The sequence below is a fragment of the Peromyscus californicus genome, unplaced genomic scaffold, assembly GCF_007827085.1.
Source record: "Peromyscus californicus insignis strain IS unplaced genomic scaffold, ASM782708v3 Scaffold_15__1_contigs__length_86483966, whole genome shotgun sequence".
NCBI lineage: Eukaryota > Metazoa > Chordata > Mammalia > Rodentia > Cricetidae > Peromyscus > Peromyscus californicus.
This window is the reverse complement of record NW_026294447.1, coordinates 26,833,641-26,850,754: the sequence shown is the minus strand read 5'-3', so window position 1 is coordinate 26,850,754 and position 17,114 is coordinate 26,833,641. Positions and strand designations below refer to the sequence as shown.

Sequence of the window (17,114 nt, the reverse complement as noted above, 5' to 3'; positions counted from 1 at the left end):
TGCCCGGGTGCCCTGAGACATATGCTGCCCGCAGGCCGTGCGGCCCGACGTGGTGCTCATTGCTGAGATGGTTCTCAGCCCATCAAAAGCCCGGGCTTTCTTCAGCCTTATGGGCCGCGAGGTGAACAACAATGCCCGGGCCCCTTCACTTCAAAAGCAGCGATCAGGGGAAAGGCTCCCCCAGAGAATTTTTTTTCTTCTTCTCCTCAGCCTTTCATTTCTAGTTTTTTTTTTAAAAAAGGCACCAGCAACTCCAGGGCCCGGGCAAGCCTAATGCCCTTTGATGGGGATTGAATTCATTATCTCCAATAACACAATTGTGCTTGGCCAACGAAAAGAGCAAAGCAGGGCTCTAGCCCGCCCGAGGGGCCCGGCCAGGCGGGGCGGGACAGCCAGGCGCGCTCCGAGGGACCCGACCCGCACTGGGGCGCGGTCCCACCCCGCCAGTCCAGGCTGCGGCACCCCGGGGCGGGGTCGGGGCTCGGCGACGCTGCAGGACCCAGAGCGGGCAGAGGTGGGGCGGGCCCCGCAGCGCTGTGTTTACTCTGCTCCTTCTCGGCCTCCCGAGGCCACCAGCCAGCTCCAGGCATCCGGGGCGCGCCGGGCAGGGGGCCGCCCAGTGGCTCTGGCTCCAAGCACCCAGCTCCCGTGGTCCTGACCGCGCCCCTCCACCCCAGAGCCCTGAGCACGCAGCCAGCCCTCCCTGCCCTCTACTGAGGATCTTCTCATTGGCTTTCACGCTAGCCATCCGGGAAAGGACGCCCTGGCTGCTGGGCGGGCTGGCTGAACCCTGTGTCCCGCAGTAGACTGGAAAAGTCTGGGTTTTCTGCAAGCACTGCCTCCCTGGGACGCTGCCCACAACCTGGGCAGGCGCCCTCTCCACCACTGGTTTGCTTGTTTGAAGTTACAACAGGCATCATCAATGACTGGCCGGGTGTGTGTGTGTGTGTGTGTGTGTGTGTGTGTGTGTGTGTGTGTGTGTGTGTGTGTGAGAGAGAGAGAGAGAGAGAGAGAGAGAGAGAGAGAGAGAGAGAGAGAGAGAGAGAGACAGACAGACAGAGAGACAGAGACAGAGACACCGACTTTGAATCCCTGTCAAAGATATCGACATAGTCCGGTTAGCTTGGTGTCTAATACACCAGTTGTGGTCATGGCTGAGCCTCCAGCAGGAACCCATTCTCCCAGTTGGGGAAATGCGTTGAAGTTTTAATTCAGTTAGATAAAGAATAATTAAAAACAGAATACAAGGTGCTTTTAAGCAACAATACTTTGTGGTGCAGATGGGTCATTTCTCACCAATTAATCATGGCTATCTCAACCTTCTAGCAAACCACAGCTAGTAGATGTACTGAGGAGTGTCCATGAGGCCCTTACATCTTCAGGCCAGTACCCACAGCAAGGAAGCAGGAAACATAGACCTGCCGGTTTGGGGTAAACTTTAAAAAGTGTGTCAGATTGAAGGTTTCCAGCTAGGTATCAGTCTCATCAGGAGACACTGGGTTTCTGTTATTTAATTGCTTTCCACATGGAGAAATGTACATAAATATATTTTTGTGAACCTCACACTACCCTTCAGTTTTTAGGTCTAACCACTTGGAGAAGAGAAGAAAAACATTTCATTGTTGTAGATAAAACTTAAAAGAAGCCCGTTTCTCCTTTCTTTTCTTTTGGTCCCCATGGAGCACTCTACAACTCTTAAAACATTTAAACTCTTAAAACTATATTAAAACATTCACTGTTGTGGAGTGGAGTCTTTATACTTTTCATTTACTTCAAAAATAAGCAAAGCATCTACCTTGAAAATATTCTGTGTGTTTAATGAAGAAGCATATGGAAAATTCTCTCTCCAGCTCATGATCCTTCCGACTCAGCCTTCCTAGGGCATGGGTCACAAGCACGCACTGTACACCTGGCTTAAGTTCTATTTTCTACCTGAGTTTGAAACTCCAGATATTAGAGGTTATAAAGAAAAAGTGACTTCTGGACACTTACCCTCCTTTTTATTAACTTATTAAAGCTAGGTTTGAATCCTGGTGACAGGCTCATTTGCATGTAGTGCAGATGACTCCTTCGATCACCTTTAATAAACTGTCTTTGCAACATAGATTGAAGGTTTAATCTTTGCCTTGAATCCTGGCATATATTTTGCCCGTGTGGGAGACTGCTGTGCTCCCTCCACAGAGGCAACAGGACAGCTCTGTGGTTTTCCCACATAAACAATTTGTCTAGTGCCAGAGCACACATCCAGGATTATGTGACTTCAGGTGAGCCAGCCATCACAGGACAGAAGAATTACTAAACAAAAGATATTCCAATTTCTATGTAGATGTCTTTGGCCATGGAATGGGATTAGGCCGGGAGAAGACAAAACATTTCAGTAAAGATGAGAATTTAGTCTTATGGAAAGTGCAGCCCCAAAGCACACTCCAGCCTGGGGGCGGGCGGGGGGGGGGGGAGAATCAACCAATTACAGGGCTAGAGATACAGTAACAGGAAGCCCTTCTGTCTTCAGTTCACTCATCCTGTAAGGTCACTTCCTCAGAGTGTTTGCAAAGCTGATCTAAATGGTCAGGATGGATAACGCGCACCTCTTGAGTTCATGTGTGTGATTAAGCAGCTCACATTTATGGTGCAGAACATTTTTGCCAACTGATTCCCACCCCTCCTCCATATTGAAGAGAAATTGGCTGATATTTCACGTGTGCCTCTTTTGAGCGTTCATTTTTATTGTCTCAAACTTGTTTCAGGCACCTGAAAGCTTGTCTCCAGCTACTTATCCAGACAATTGAAATGCCCTTTCTTTAGTACCCACCTAAGGTTGATCTAGACGAGCATCCCACTGGGGGAGACACCCATGAGGTAGACAAGCATGGGTTTCCCGCTCTTTATACTGACAGGAGAAAAATGAAATAAAATTTCAAATTCCTTCAAATAGCAACAATATTCAATAATATATTCATCAATAAGAGATGCGGTCCCTTTATGGGTTAAACCATCCAAAGCTAGGTCATGCAGCCTATATACTTTTAAGGGAATGTTTGTATTGACCAGTCATTGGATGTCTGTCCTTTCTTCCCTACTCTCTCTCTTACTTTTTTCCGTCCTTCCCTCCCTCCTTCCTTTCTTCTCTCTCTGTCTCTCTCTCTCTTTCTGTCTCCCTCAGTCTTTGTCTCTGTCTCTCTCTCTCTCTGATGCAGTGGCTTCTTAGTTATAAGAAGTTATAAGAAGTAAATGTAGAAGCCACTCAGAGCACTGATTCATTTAGAAGAAATATTGTCTTTTGTGCTGGGCACATTTCACAGTATTTGTTACTATGGCTCAGAAATAAATACATGTGGCTTCTCAGACATAGTTTTATACAGTAAGTAATTCAAGGCAGTCCTTTAGTTCTTGAGAGGGATAAGACTTCTGCATATGGAAGCTGGAGCTGGGAAGACATACTATGACCTGGAGTCCTAGACTCAGAACTGGACTTTGGGTCCCCAACACATGGAAAGACTCACTTCTCTGCATAGTAGTTACCAATGGGCCATAGCAGACCAAGGATTAACTCCTCGGGCTACACCTGACTCTTGAGTTACAACATCTCTGCTGAGTCAGGCCAGTAGAGAGGCAATGCTTATTTCATCTAACAAATAGCTCACAGTGATAGTTATAGTCATAACAACACTAGACTAAGCTGTAGAGGAAATTAGGAATACTGGGAAACGATCTCCATTACATTCTGTTCACCTCATTCATCCTATATAGCAGAAGAGGTGAGAGATTAAATTGAAATTACAGTCGAAGTGAAAGGTTGTGAGGCCTCTGATGACTCAAAGGACAGTATTAAGAAGCTGTAGAATAATATATAAGAATGCAAAGATACTAGCTTCCTCGAGGTGGCTGCTGAGTCCTAAGAGGGGCCAGTCCTACCCAATTCTTGATTACACCATGTAACGGGAACCGTGAAGCACTACTGAATTCCCTGTATGCCAACCACAATTTTAAAGATATTTTTAAAGCCTTCTAAGATAAAGTAAGGTAACCCCACTCCGCCAGCCACTAGCATCTGTATTCGATATATATTTTAAAGTATTGTATTTTTGAGATGAGGTCTCACTATATAGCTCAGGCTGTCCTCAAACCCAGAATTCTCCCACCTCACACATACAAGTACTGGGATTATAGACATGTGTCCCCATGTCTAACTTCACTTAAACAGATGGTTTGTGTAATAAGCTGAGATTTTAAGAGTAAGACAACTTGGGGCTGGAGAAGGCTCAGGAATAAAGAGCACTTGTTCTTGAAGAAGACCAGGGTTTGGTTCCTAGCACCCACATGGTACACAAATATACATACAGGCAAACACTAAAACATATAAATAAAAACCTTTTTAAGAAAGAGAAAGCACAATGTGACTTTGATGGAGTAGAACAGAGCCCTCTCTTTAGGGCATCCTTAGTAACAGAGAAGAGAATTGGGCATTAGCAAAGCATCCCTTGAGATATAGGCAGCCAGTGACTTGAAATATAAAAATGGTTGAACTTTATGAGGCCCTTCTCAGCTACCCTCATGATTTGGTAAATTGGATTTGTTAAAAAGGGGTAGCAAACGGCAATTACTGTACTGGAATAAAAATAATGAAGTATTTTTAAGCTCAGGAGTAACTTGTTTTAAAAAGGAACAGAGCCTAGAGAAAGGTGAGGGCCAGAAAGAGGAGGCCCTGAGCAAGGAAGTCCCACAGCAAAGACATCAGAAGGTATTCAGCCTCCAACAGCCTCCCAGGCCAGGGGACAGACCCAGGGAGGGAAAGATGGCCCAGAAGCAAATTAGTGGTGGGGGAGAGCTAGTCAGTGTGTTGAGGAAGGGCCTGGAGGCTGCGTGAAAAGATTTGGTGTCGTCATAGCAACCGGCTCAGCCCTGCTCCCCCTGAAGCCCATTCAGCTCTGAGCTGCCGGAACACGTTTTTAATTAAAGCGTATAAAAGTTGTTTTGTAAGGACTTCTCCTCATCCGATAGATTTCAAAATGGTTAATCAGGCTTCATCTCCTTTTGATGCTCCAAGAGCATGGGCTATGGCATGCACAGAAGCTGCTGCTGCTGCTGCTGCTGCTGCTGCTGCTGCTGAGTGAGTTGTCTCTTCCTCACACCTAATGCCAGGAATGAGCCAAGTATCTAGCAATTTAGACACATGCAAACAGAATTCCAGAAGACGGGGGAGCCCACTGTTTTTTTTGGTGGTGAATGGGACTGTTGATTTCCTTTGCTCTGGCTATGGAAGGATTCTGTCTTCCAGATGGGTATTGTCCCTTACTGATGGCTCTGGAAAATGGCATTTTTTTTCCCCTCTGAGAGATGCAGTTCAAAAGCCAAAATAAGGTTAAAAATTATTTGTATTAAGTAATATTTAACCCAGCATAAGTATTCCAAGAAAAAGATTTGCGCTTGCACCACCCATAAAAGGATGGTGACATACTCCATTTTTCAGAGACTAAAAGGATGCCCCAGCCTGAATCCTTGGCAAATTCATGACACACAGCGAAAGTGACACTTTGTAATTTAGTACAGTGGGTGACTTAGAAGAAGACAACATCTTTTGTGGAACCACCAAACAATGTCTTAGCTGATATAAACCTTTGGTTAGGATACTGTTTCTAACCTCACTGATAAAAAGATGGTTTCACTGGTGGTCTGTCCCTCCAGTGTCCCTCTTTGAACTTGCTATTTCTACTACAACACAAGCACCATAAAATCTGGGTGGAGGAGTCCTGTCTCCTCTCCAGGGGCAACTCATCCGACAAATGATTTTTCTAAACACCAGTACTAGATGAGGCCACTCAGTAACCACAGAGGTCTCAGGCAAAAGACAAGAACACTTTGTAATCTTTTGTGTAGGCCCAGATAAGAACAAGGTACCCTGGAAAGCCACACACAAAAAAGTAAACATCCCACCACCCCAAATAACAACTCCCAATTCGTTGCAAATTATGGTTTTAGTTTCATTTTTGGTTTTTCTTTCCCAAGTTTAGGTTTATGGGGATACCCAACTGGTGCTTCCAATTCAAAAGTTTATGTTCTGAACTTTCCACCGATCACCTCCCACAAACCTCAGTCCTGTATTGACACCTTCAACGGAAATGCCCAGTATCCTTGGTGTGTAATCTCTCTTATTTTCAACAAGCAATAAAACCAACACACTCAACTGTCAGTGTACCCCTGCTAGGGGACACTGGCAAGGTTTTTGCTCCTGTGTTCCGGGGCTTGTGCCACCACAGAGCTAGCTGACAGGCCAAACTCATTTTTTTTTAAAATAAGAACTCCCAATTTATTTTTATACATGTCTACATGGTATTTGATGGATAATCTGCATACTTAAATAAAGGTGTTTTTCAGTAACAAGGCTCCCTTCCTCATTTTTCATATATTTTATTCTCTTAGTCATTCAAAAATTGAAAATCGTTTTCACCCTTGAGTCACTGCTCATATATCTGCTATTAATTAGTATGTCCTTGTCAACATTTCCCATTACCCCACCTACAACCTCACCTTAATTACTATTTGAAAGACCACAGTTTTGAACCACAGTATTGTTCACTATTAAAAGAGCCTCCAGCTCTTATCAGGGCTGGCACATTATTTTCTAGCCTAATATTCAGAATGAAAGCTTTCAGCTTGAATACAAGCAAGGCCTACCCTCTCAAGACTGAAGCTTCCACAGGAATATGTGAGTAAGTAGCAAGAGTTCCCTCCATAGAGAAGAAAAACGCCCTTGGATGCTGCAGCATAAGACGTGAATGTATGTGTCCCTCCAAGATCACAGGACTTGTTTGAGAACTCCACGGTGAGGTGTCCTTAGAAGATTCTAGGTAGGTTAGGAACAAAACCATGACTGTTAAAGGGTAGTTAGCCCGGGAATGTCTTGCACAGATAAAGCATTTCTGTTAAGCTGGAGGATCACATCTTTACTTTAGGCGTGTGTGAGAGGCAGTCTCTCCACATCTACAGAGGGTAGAATGAGGTGCAAAGGGTAGAAATCAGTGGATCACACGATGCAATCCACAGGAAGCCAAAGGCTGGGCAGTTACTTCAGGCAACAGTGGACATCTCAACACCAAACAAACATTCGGATGAACATTTCCCTCAAGGTTTCTGCAGTATTTCTTTTGATCCCATCAATTGCCTTTCTTTTCTTTTTGTTTTGTTTTTAAAACAGGGTTTCAATGTTTAACAGCCCTGGCTGTCCTAGAACTTGCTCTGTAGACCAGGCTGGGCCTCGAACTCACAGAGATGGGCCTACCTCTCTGTCTCCAGTGCTGGGATTAAAGGCATGTGCCACCATGCCTGACTTCTATCAACTGATTTTTAATTGCCATGGATGTTTGTTTTGAACAAAACATTCTTTTTATTTCGTGTATTGTATTTTTTTTTGACAAGTCAACACTCACTTGTCTTACCTCATTCTTTTCCCCAACCATAGCTCATTCCTTCTTGTATTATCATGATTCCAATGGAGCCCTGGGCATTAAATCCCAGGTTGTTAGTGGCTTTTTATTCGTAGAACTTCAAAGATGCTATGTCTTACTTCTGGTTTCTGTTTCCTCTGATAAGTCAGCTGATAGCCTTGCTCTTACTCATCTGTATTTGTATCCTTAAGTTTTTTTTCTCTTATTCAAGTTGCTGGTACTCTATTTTTGTCATCTCTGGATCCAGTTCTGTTGACTATTTGTTTTATTATTTTTGCATGGAACTTTTTCCTTTTAATGTATTCCCACTTCTTAAAACATTAAATGATGCATGCTATATATAATGAAAATTAAAGCCTGAGGTAAATAACCCGGATATGAACTCTCCTCTTTCTATCGGGCGCTTAGTTTGGAATGTTAGTCAATTTAGTCAGTATTTGAGGTGAATGGGTTTTTATTGTTGCCCTAGTAATTTTCAGTGCACAGCACACTTGAAATTCCTCCAGTGGTGGCCTGGACTGCCACTATGTGCTTAGTGTGAGGTCTGGAATGCTGAAGAAATTTTTCCTCAGTTTCCCAGCCCCTCCCTCAGATTCTAGCAGGTTCTCCAGGACAACAGAGCAGGAGTTTGTTTTCATGTTTTTGCTCCTCCCACAACAGTAATGGATGTTACCAGGTGCTGGGTGAAAGCTTACCGACGGGGGAATAGGAAAGGGGCCCATCAGCACTCTGGCTTGCATCACGGTCTGAAGCAGGTGCTACACATCTGTCCTTGAGTGACAAATAGTCTCTCCTCTTCAGAGCAGGGTCCAGGACACACATGGCCTCTCTGCCCCTCCCTAAACTCTATTAGCTGTGAGACTCATGTATTTACACTTGTTGTTGGGAGCGAGGATGTGTTCTGTGTTTCCTAGTTTCTTGAGTCCGTGGCATATCTTTCATCGGCTTTGGAAATTTTCTAGGTAGTATCACTTCACGTACAGAGGCTGGCTCAGATTTTTCTGAATGCCGACTCCAACCACACACAATAATAACCACACACAGTAAACTTTCTATCACACCCCACATGGGTTTGATGTTTCATAGATTTTTTTTTTCCATTCTCTTTCTTCTCTTTGATTGACTGGCACCAGTGGCCTCTCTCTCAGTTCCCAAGACCACTTTTCAACTGGTTCTAATCTGGACCGAAACTGTCTATTGAAGTCTCTGCTTCCTCGTTGTTATTATCTGACGCAGGCTCAAGCTGGCCTCAAACTCACGTTCCTTTTGTCTCCACTTCTCAAATGCCGAGATGAAGGGTGTCCCCCACAATGTCTAAGGCCAGACATAGTAGATCTCCTGGAGCTGACGTTACAAGCAGATGTCTGACACCAAACGTGGGGCTAGGAACCGAATTCAAGTCTGCAAGAGCTGTACACGCACTCACGTGTTGATCCATCTCTCTAGCCCTGAGATACATAGAGTTTTGAGGTGAGATCTAGGGTATCACTGACTGGCCTCAAATTCTCCATGTACCTGAGAATGATTCTCAACTCCTAATCCTCCTGCTTACATCTCCCAAGTGCTGGTATTTGAATTAAACCCAGGGTCTCATGCACAGTAGACAAGTACTGTACCTACTGGGCTACATCCTCAGACTTTTGTCCCCCCCCCCTTTTTTTTTGAGTTCTAAGGTATCCAGAAAAGTCTGCATCTGATAATTACAATATCTGTATCTATTTTTGTATCTCTTATTTTCTCTTGACTTTTAGCAGGGAAATTTATTTCCTGGCATTCTTGGATATTTTTAGTTGAATGAAAAGTATTGACTGTGGAAAAACAGTAGATTTTAGGGGATGTTGTCTAAAGAGATTTAAATTTGCTGTGAATGAGTTTGAGACACTTACCGTGCAGTTAAGGCTGGCCTAGTTATAATTAATTTAGCCTTCCTCGCGGAGCATAGCTATTTCAAGATCTAAATAAATGCTGCATTTCTCTTTGACAAGACTTTCAATTTTCATCTCCTTTGCCTCATGGGACTAGCAACTACTTTCTTAGTCTTTTCTTTCTTGGTGTTTGTTTCTCTGAGCTTTGTGAGGCGTCTTAACTTCTCAGGGACCAGCCAGGGGTCTAAAAAGAAAATGCTACAGGAAACATTGGTAACCCTCTATAATACTTTTAGTGTTTCCCCTCATGCTATAGTTGCTGGATTTAATCCGGAACTCCGTTTTCAGTAGGCGCAGCCTAGAGATGGCTACATACTAAAGAACGGTACACAACCCAATCCTTGACTCAGCAAATACCCCAGTGAGCAATCGCAGCTGAGGACTCACCCCCGTGTGTCTTTGGCCTCTCTTAGGAACTCCTTGTCCCAGACGCTTCAGGCTTTGTTGTATTCTACTCTGTGTGGTGTCTGAGTTTTACAGCCATTCTTGGAGGCTGAGTCACGCTGAGTCTGCAAATGTGTTACCACCAGACACAAAAAGTAGCTCCGTGTTCTATTCTCAAGGCAACAAGTCTTGGCTGTTTCTATGAAGTCCTTTTAACAACTTTGTATTCAAGCTTAAAATGCACTTTTTAAAAATCCATATTTTATGTATTTGTATATATTCAAGGTCACAGTTATGATAATATTTTATGTTTCTGTAAACTTTGGTTAATTATTTGTTAAAAACCATCTGGCAATATATTGTTACGCTAGATGAGTTTGAGATCCTGGTACTATTTAATCTGGTATATTTGTGTTCCCTAAAGGACAGAAAACCACATATTAATATCATCATGTGAGGAAACACTCACACGTACAATGCAGCTCACTGCACAGTTGAAGTCTACAGTTTAGACAATGTTAAAAATGCAGGATCTCCAAAGATCATGGGAGCTCACGGAGATTGAGGCAGCATCCACAGGTTTGTACCAGGTCCTCTACATATATGTTATGGCTTCCAGCTCAGTGTTTTCATGAGATTTCTGAGTGTTTAAATGAAGGGGTCTCTGGTTCTTGTGATGTCTCTTGGGCTCTTTCCTTTTTGTGTTTGTTTGGTTTGTCTTGTCCAACTCCAATGTGATCATTTTTGTTTTATCATATTATATTGTATTCCCGTAGAAGCCTGTCTGTCTTCTAATGAGAGACAGAAAGGGAGTGGAGCTGGAGGGAGGGGAGGTGGGGAGGAACTGGGAGGAGAAGAGGGAAAACTGTAATCAGGAGACGTTATGTGAGAAAAAAAATCTGTCTTCAATAAAAGGTTAAAAAAAAAAGGAGATGTCTCACAGATAGGAAAAAGTTAGATAAATACACATTTGAGTCAAATTAGGATAGTAGATGAAAGTGGATGGGAAATAACCTAGATATGATATGGTATCAGAACTCCTCTGCAAATGAGTTTTAGAGAGCTGGAGTGATTATGGCAAACCGCTGTTGAGAGTGAAAAAACAGAACGTTCTAGAGATGAGATAGGATGTTTTTAATTAATTCTATTTATTTATTTATTTTGTATATATATGCGTGTGATTGTGCGCACACCATAGTACATGCGTGGATATCAGGAGTCTATTCTCTTTTCCACCATGTGAGTTCCAGGAATTTAACCAAGTTATCAGGGCTGGTGACAAGCACCCTTGCTCACTGAGCCATCTTACCAGCCAGAGAGACGTTTTAAGATGAAGATTGCTGGCAAATATTAAGACATCGCTGGAAGATTAGAGAAGATGTGGAAGTATGCTGGTGTTAAACTTCTCCTGTGTCTCCCGAGAGAGGAGAAGATGGAGAAGCAGTGTATAACAGGATTCTGTATTTAAAGGTGACACTTGTAGCGGGGACTGAAAACTCAAGCCACTGGAGCTTAGTGGATCATTTTGAGGAGGAATCTGCCGTACAGCCAGCCACCAGGTACTAGGGGCACTTGGTGAGAGAGACTGTGAAACTCCAAGATGTGAAAAGGAGGAAAGCAGGACTGGGAAACAAAGGCATGTATAATGCAAAGGTGCAGCTATAACCCTTCTTCCAGGGATAAGCTCCTGCTGAAAGGATTCGTGTCACTGACATTGTGTAAATGGAAAGCAATTATTCACTAACACCCGGGAGAAAAAGAGGAAGCATGGCTACCATCGGCGTGCAATTGTACTATGCAATATGAAATTCCTTATTAAATCTTCTCAGAACAGTTAGAAAGTAATTTCCCCGGGAAAATTGTCTCTATCCACTGTCTCAATTTCTACCCTCACCTCTTGGCTCACTGCATCTGGCTTTTGTCTGTCATTTCAGCAGAAATCATTCTGATGAAAGTTACCAAGGACTCCTTAATTGAAACCCCGCAGGATCTCAGCTTGAACACCATCTCCTTGGGGAAGCCTTCCTTAAGCTCAGAGCACAGTAAGATCCCATCTCACTTGTTCTGCAAAGACTTTCTGAACCCATCACTATTATGGCACCCATCCCACTGCCCGACAACTATTTACAGCTATTACTCATTCAGGACTGGATGGTATGAGGAGAGACGCTGTCTTAGTTAACTTCGTATCTCTAGCATCAGGTGTGCTACTGACTTAATTATTGTCCATTGGTAATATGCAGGTGGTGATCTGAATGAGGCTGGCCCCCATAGGCTCATATATTTGAATAGTTGGCCCCCAGTTGGTGGAAGTGTTTGGAAAGGATTAGGAGGTGTGGCCTTGTTGGAGGAGGTGTGTCACTGGGGCTGGGCTTTGAAGTTTCCAAAGACTCATATGATACCTAGCACTTTCTCTCTACTTCCTACTCTTGGATCAAGATGCAATTCTCAGCTTTTCATGCCACCTTGCCTTTGCTCTGCCACCATGGACTTCAACCGTCTGAAACCATAAATCCAATTAAATACTTTCTTTTATAGGCTGCCTTGGTCATGGTGTTCTGCCACAAAAATAGATGTAACTAAGAAAATTCCTCTATTATCTCTTTCTTTTAATCCTTTCTGTAAGAAATACTTACACAAAAAATAAAAATTTTCTAAATATAACAAAAGCAAAAGCTGTTCAAAATATGAACAGAATAGACATTTCCTCCAAGAACATCCTTTTTTCTTATACTGTACATGAATTATTTTGTAACTATCAAATGATTAATATATCAGTTAAATCCTAGATGCTTTAAGGTTGGTTTTCTTATCTTTTAGTTTCTCCAATCACCACAGTTCAGCAACCAACTTCTTTTTTTTTAAGAGGGGGGGTTCTTTTTCAAGACATGTTCTCACTACGTAGCCCTGGTTGTCCTAGAACTTACTATGTAGACCAGGATGGCCTCTACCTCATAGAGGTCAGCTTGGCTCTGCTTTATCAGTGCTGGGGTTAAAGGCAGGTGTACACCACTATGCCCAGCTCCAAACTTCTTATGATTCTATCGTATTGTGTTCTTATTAGCTAAACACTATGTTTGACTTTGTTATTTTATGTGACTCCTCAGAAGTTAAGAAACATATAAGTAGCAATTAAAATAAATACCTCATACAAATACTTTTGCTTATAGTTTTACCTAATGTGGCTTTATTTAACAATGCCCCTCATGATCAGTAAGTAGTCTGGCATATTCTACCTGGTTTGCACATCTTTGCATACTGGGATCTCAACAGGTGAGGACAACTTATCTACATTTTTCTGAACATACTCGTATGTACTTTTATTTCTTTTTCTATGGTGCTGTGATTGGACTCAGGGCTCTGTGCATGCAGGAGATTACTTTGCCACTGAACTCTACACCCTATACTCTGGATCTTAGTTTTTATTTGCCTGTTTCGTAACTACAGTTTTGCAAACACTGTAGCATTTACTGATGTGATGCTCATGGCATTTGGAATCACCTTTGCTTCTTTCTGTCTCATTTATTTCTCTATTTCAGCAATTGCCAAACTGTTTTCTTCTCACATCCACGAAGCCCGCCCTTCATCCCTCCAGTGTTGTTTGATATTTATCTTTTCACCCTCCGTTTATAAACCCAGGACCTTGTATGTGCTAGGCAAGCACTCTGCCAGGGAGATACTTCCTCAGTCCTTAATTTCTTTCTTGAGACAGGGATTTGCTAAGTAGCCCAGGCTGCCCTTGAGCTAATAATCCTCCTGTTTGGGCTGCTAGAGCTGTGGTTATAGGTATGCTCCATCCTAGCTGGCTTATTCTAATAGTTGTGTTTCCACAAAATGCTTTTAATACCATTTATTATTGAAACACTACTGAATGATATAATACAGAGAAGCATCTACATATGCTGTAAAGACAGTCAACTGAAATTATTCTTAGAAAGATTTTGGAGCAGTGAGGCAATAAAAGAAAGTTTGTTAATCATGGTCTCTTTTTCCTTGTTCTCCCTCTTCATTCTTGATCCAGCTGGGATCTCCCCCTCCCCTAAGCTCTCTAGCTCTCTTTCCCTTGACCCTTGCCCTTCTTTACCCCCCTCACGTCCTGGGAGTGGGGGGTGGGCTGGGGGAAGGGGGGGTGGGTGGGTGGAGGAGGGAGGACAGGGGAATCGGTGGCTGATATGTAAAATTAAATTAAATTATAAAGTAAATTTAAAAAAGAAAGTTTGTAGCCGCGCGGTGGTGGTGCACACCTTTAATCCCAGCACTCAGGAGGCAGAGCCATGTGGATCTCTGTGAGTTTGAGGCCAGCCTGGTCTACACAGAGAGATCCAGGACAGGCACCAAAACTACACAGAGAAACCCTGTCTTGAAAAAAAACCAAAAAAAAAAAAAGAAGAAAGTTTGTATTAAATATATACCCAATGCCATGCAAAGTTGAAGAAAACCAGTGACTCAAGAGTCTAAGAGGTAAAAGTATACAAATTGTTAACTTATTGTTCCATGTGAATAAATAATTCCCATGAAGAAACCTGTTCTATATTGTGAATTTAAATAACAACAATAGTATATAATCAATCACTGACAAGTAGTAGAGATGGTCTTCAATGATAGACATATAAAGAGTTGATTGGGGTGGGCACAAACCAATAGCTTGGCCAATCTCTGATTCTTTCCTGCCTCAGTTTCCTCATTGTGCTTCCTAGCAGCTAGCAGAGAACTAAGCAAAGGTGTTTGACATATCCAGGTAACAGAAGATGAAAATGATGAGTCTTATGAAACATCATCAAAGACCATGGAACAGTATTGCTGTCCACTGTTGCAGCCCCATTTCCAGGGCATGTGGCCTGCACTACAGGAATCCAGTGTCTCAGAGTATGAATGGTGTCTGACTGGTGGAAGGAAATCTGCATCCTCCGATGTTGGCTGGGGAAATCTGCTCTAGATTGTCAACTACCCAGAAGATAACAAAAGAGAAATGGAGAATAAAGGTGTTTCTTCAGCAGCGAAAGTAGAAGCAACCAGAAAACATCTGATTTAATAGTTCCAGATCTCCCATGGATAACAACCAAATAGGATCTTACAGACTATGTAGGTGCTTTGGAGACGATCCTATGGTGCAGGACTAGGGAGATCTTAAAACTGGAAGGGTTTGACTTTGTTCAGTTTGTGAAATATGAAACCCAACTGAAAGCAACGCCACCAGGACATTTGCTAGAGAGCCAATGGTGTGACTGAAAGCCCAGATGAGCCCCTGAGAAGCAGAAAGTTGTTTGTTGGACGTTATTCAGGAGACATAGTGGCCAAAGGCCTTCAACAGTTCTCCTGTCAGCTTGGGAAAATCGTAGATGTCTGTTCTTGTTTCCAAACCACTCAGGGCTTTGGCTTTTGCTGTGTTTACAAATGATAAGGTTGCCCAGTCTCTTTGTAGAGAGGATTTGATCGTTAAAGGAATCAGTGTGCAGATATTCAACGCTGAACCTAAGCACAATAGCAATAGACAGAAAGAAGTGGAAGACTGGGTGGAAATCCAGGAGGCTTTGGGAAACCAGGGTGGGTTTGGTAACACTAGAAGGGGTGGAGCAGGCTTGGGAAATAGCCAGGGTGGTAGTATGGGTGGAGAGATGAACTTTGGAATCCTTATCATTAATCCATTAAACCAAATTAATGATGGCTGCAGCCCTGGAGGTACTGCAGAGCAGCTGGGGTATGATAGGCATTTTAGCTTGCCAGCAGAACCAGTCAGACTCAAAGCCAGGGCAGCACACTGATGGAGCCAAATCAGGGTTTGGGTTCTGGAAACAACTCCTACAGTGGTTATAATTGCGAGGCTCCTTTTGGTTGGGGACAGCATCAACTACAGGGTCAGGCAGTGGTTTCAGTGGAGTTTTGGCTCAAACATGGATTCTACATCCTCTGCCTGGGGAATGTAGGCAGTGGGCTTTGGTTGGTTGGTAAGTTGGCTGGTTGGTTAGCTGGCTGGTTAGTTAGTAGGCTGGTTGGTTAGAAATGGTGATAATTAAATTTTTCTAAGCCTGTGATAAGTATACTGTAAAATAATCTGTGCTAAACATTTTCCAATTTGCTTCTTCAGTGTGGAGTATATTCAGCAGCATTTTTGACATTTTTCTTCAGAAAAAGGGGAAAAGCTGAAGGAATTTTGTAAGTTTTGTTACACAGGGGGCTAGAAGATTGAGTGGCTGAAAGTGAACCACTGTCTGCCTGACTGGAAAAGACCCGACGCTTACAGCTGACCTCAGGTTTCCCCTCGATGCTCTATCATGGGACTTGGGAACTTCTTGCAGGTTTGGAGTAGGAAGCATTGCTTAGAACTGGATTCTCTCCTCTTTATTTTAATTTGAACCCATCCTATGGATTTTCCTCTTGGGAATCTCTCCTTTTGGGAGATAAAGGTGTCACGGTGATCAGTTCTACTAGCCTTGCTTAATTCATACTTTCTTTCATATATTAACGTACAGTATAAAGAGTTCATTTAATTTCCGCAGTCCCTCTCATTTCAAATGTTTGTGGAAGAAGCACTTCATTGAAAGTCATGCTGTAAATACTCTGCCAGATAGCTCCTTCTGTCTACATGCCTCCTCACCAAAGAATCCATCATCACACAGCATAGGCTGTGTCTTCAATGGTGGTATTCCACTACTCTTTTTGAAAAACAAAATATTTATTTATTCTTCTCTCATATATCATATCCATCCTGAAGTTCCCTGTCCCTCCTCTCTCCCCTAACCCTTCCCCCACCTCTCCTCCCCCTGCCCATCCACTGGTCCTCTATTTCCCTTCAGAAAAGAGCAGGCCTCTCAGGGATAGCAACCAAACATGGCGTAACAAGATACAGTAAGACTAGGCACATGCCCTCACATCAAGGCTGGATGAGACAACGCAGTAGGAGGAAAAGGGTCTCAAAAGCAGGCAAAAGAGTCAGAGACAGCCCCCACTCCCACTGTTAGGAGTCCCACAAGAACACCAAGCTACCCAACCATAACATATATACAGAGGGCCTATGATGGACCCATGCAGGCTCCATGATTGTTGTTCCAGTCTCTGTGAGCACCTATGAGACCTGGTTAATTGGTTCTGTGACCCACTACTCTATTTAATGGAGTCACATCAACGCTATGAACACAAGGCTGTGATATGGAATGAGGAGGCTGTTCGAACTTTTTTTTTTTTTTTTTTTTTTTTTTTTTTTTTTTTTTTTGGTTTTTCGAGACAGGGTTTCTCTGTGTAGCTTTGCGCCTGTCCTGGAACTCACTTGGTAGCCCAGGTTGGCCTCGAACTCACAGAGATCCGCCTGGCTCTGCCTCCCGAGTGCTGGGATTAAAGGCGTGCGCCACCACCGCCCGGCTGT

General features: G+C 43.2%; 1 pseudogene; it reads left to right on the top strand.

Moving 5' to 3' along the window:
- The first annotated feature begins 5,009 nt into the window (after positions 1–5,009).
- Positions 5,010–15,678, top strand: LOC128110616 (TAR DNA-binding protein 43-like; annotated as a pseudogene).
- The last annotated feature ends 1,436 nt before the right edge of the window (positions 15,679–17,114 follow it).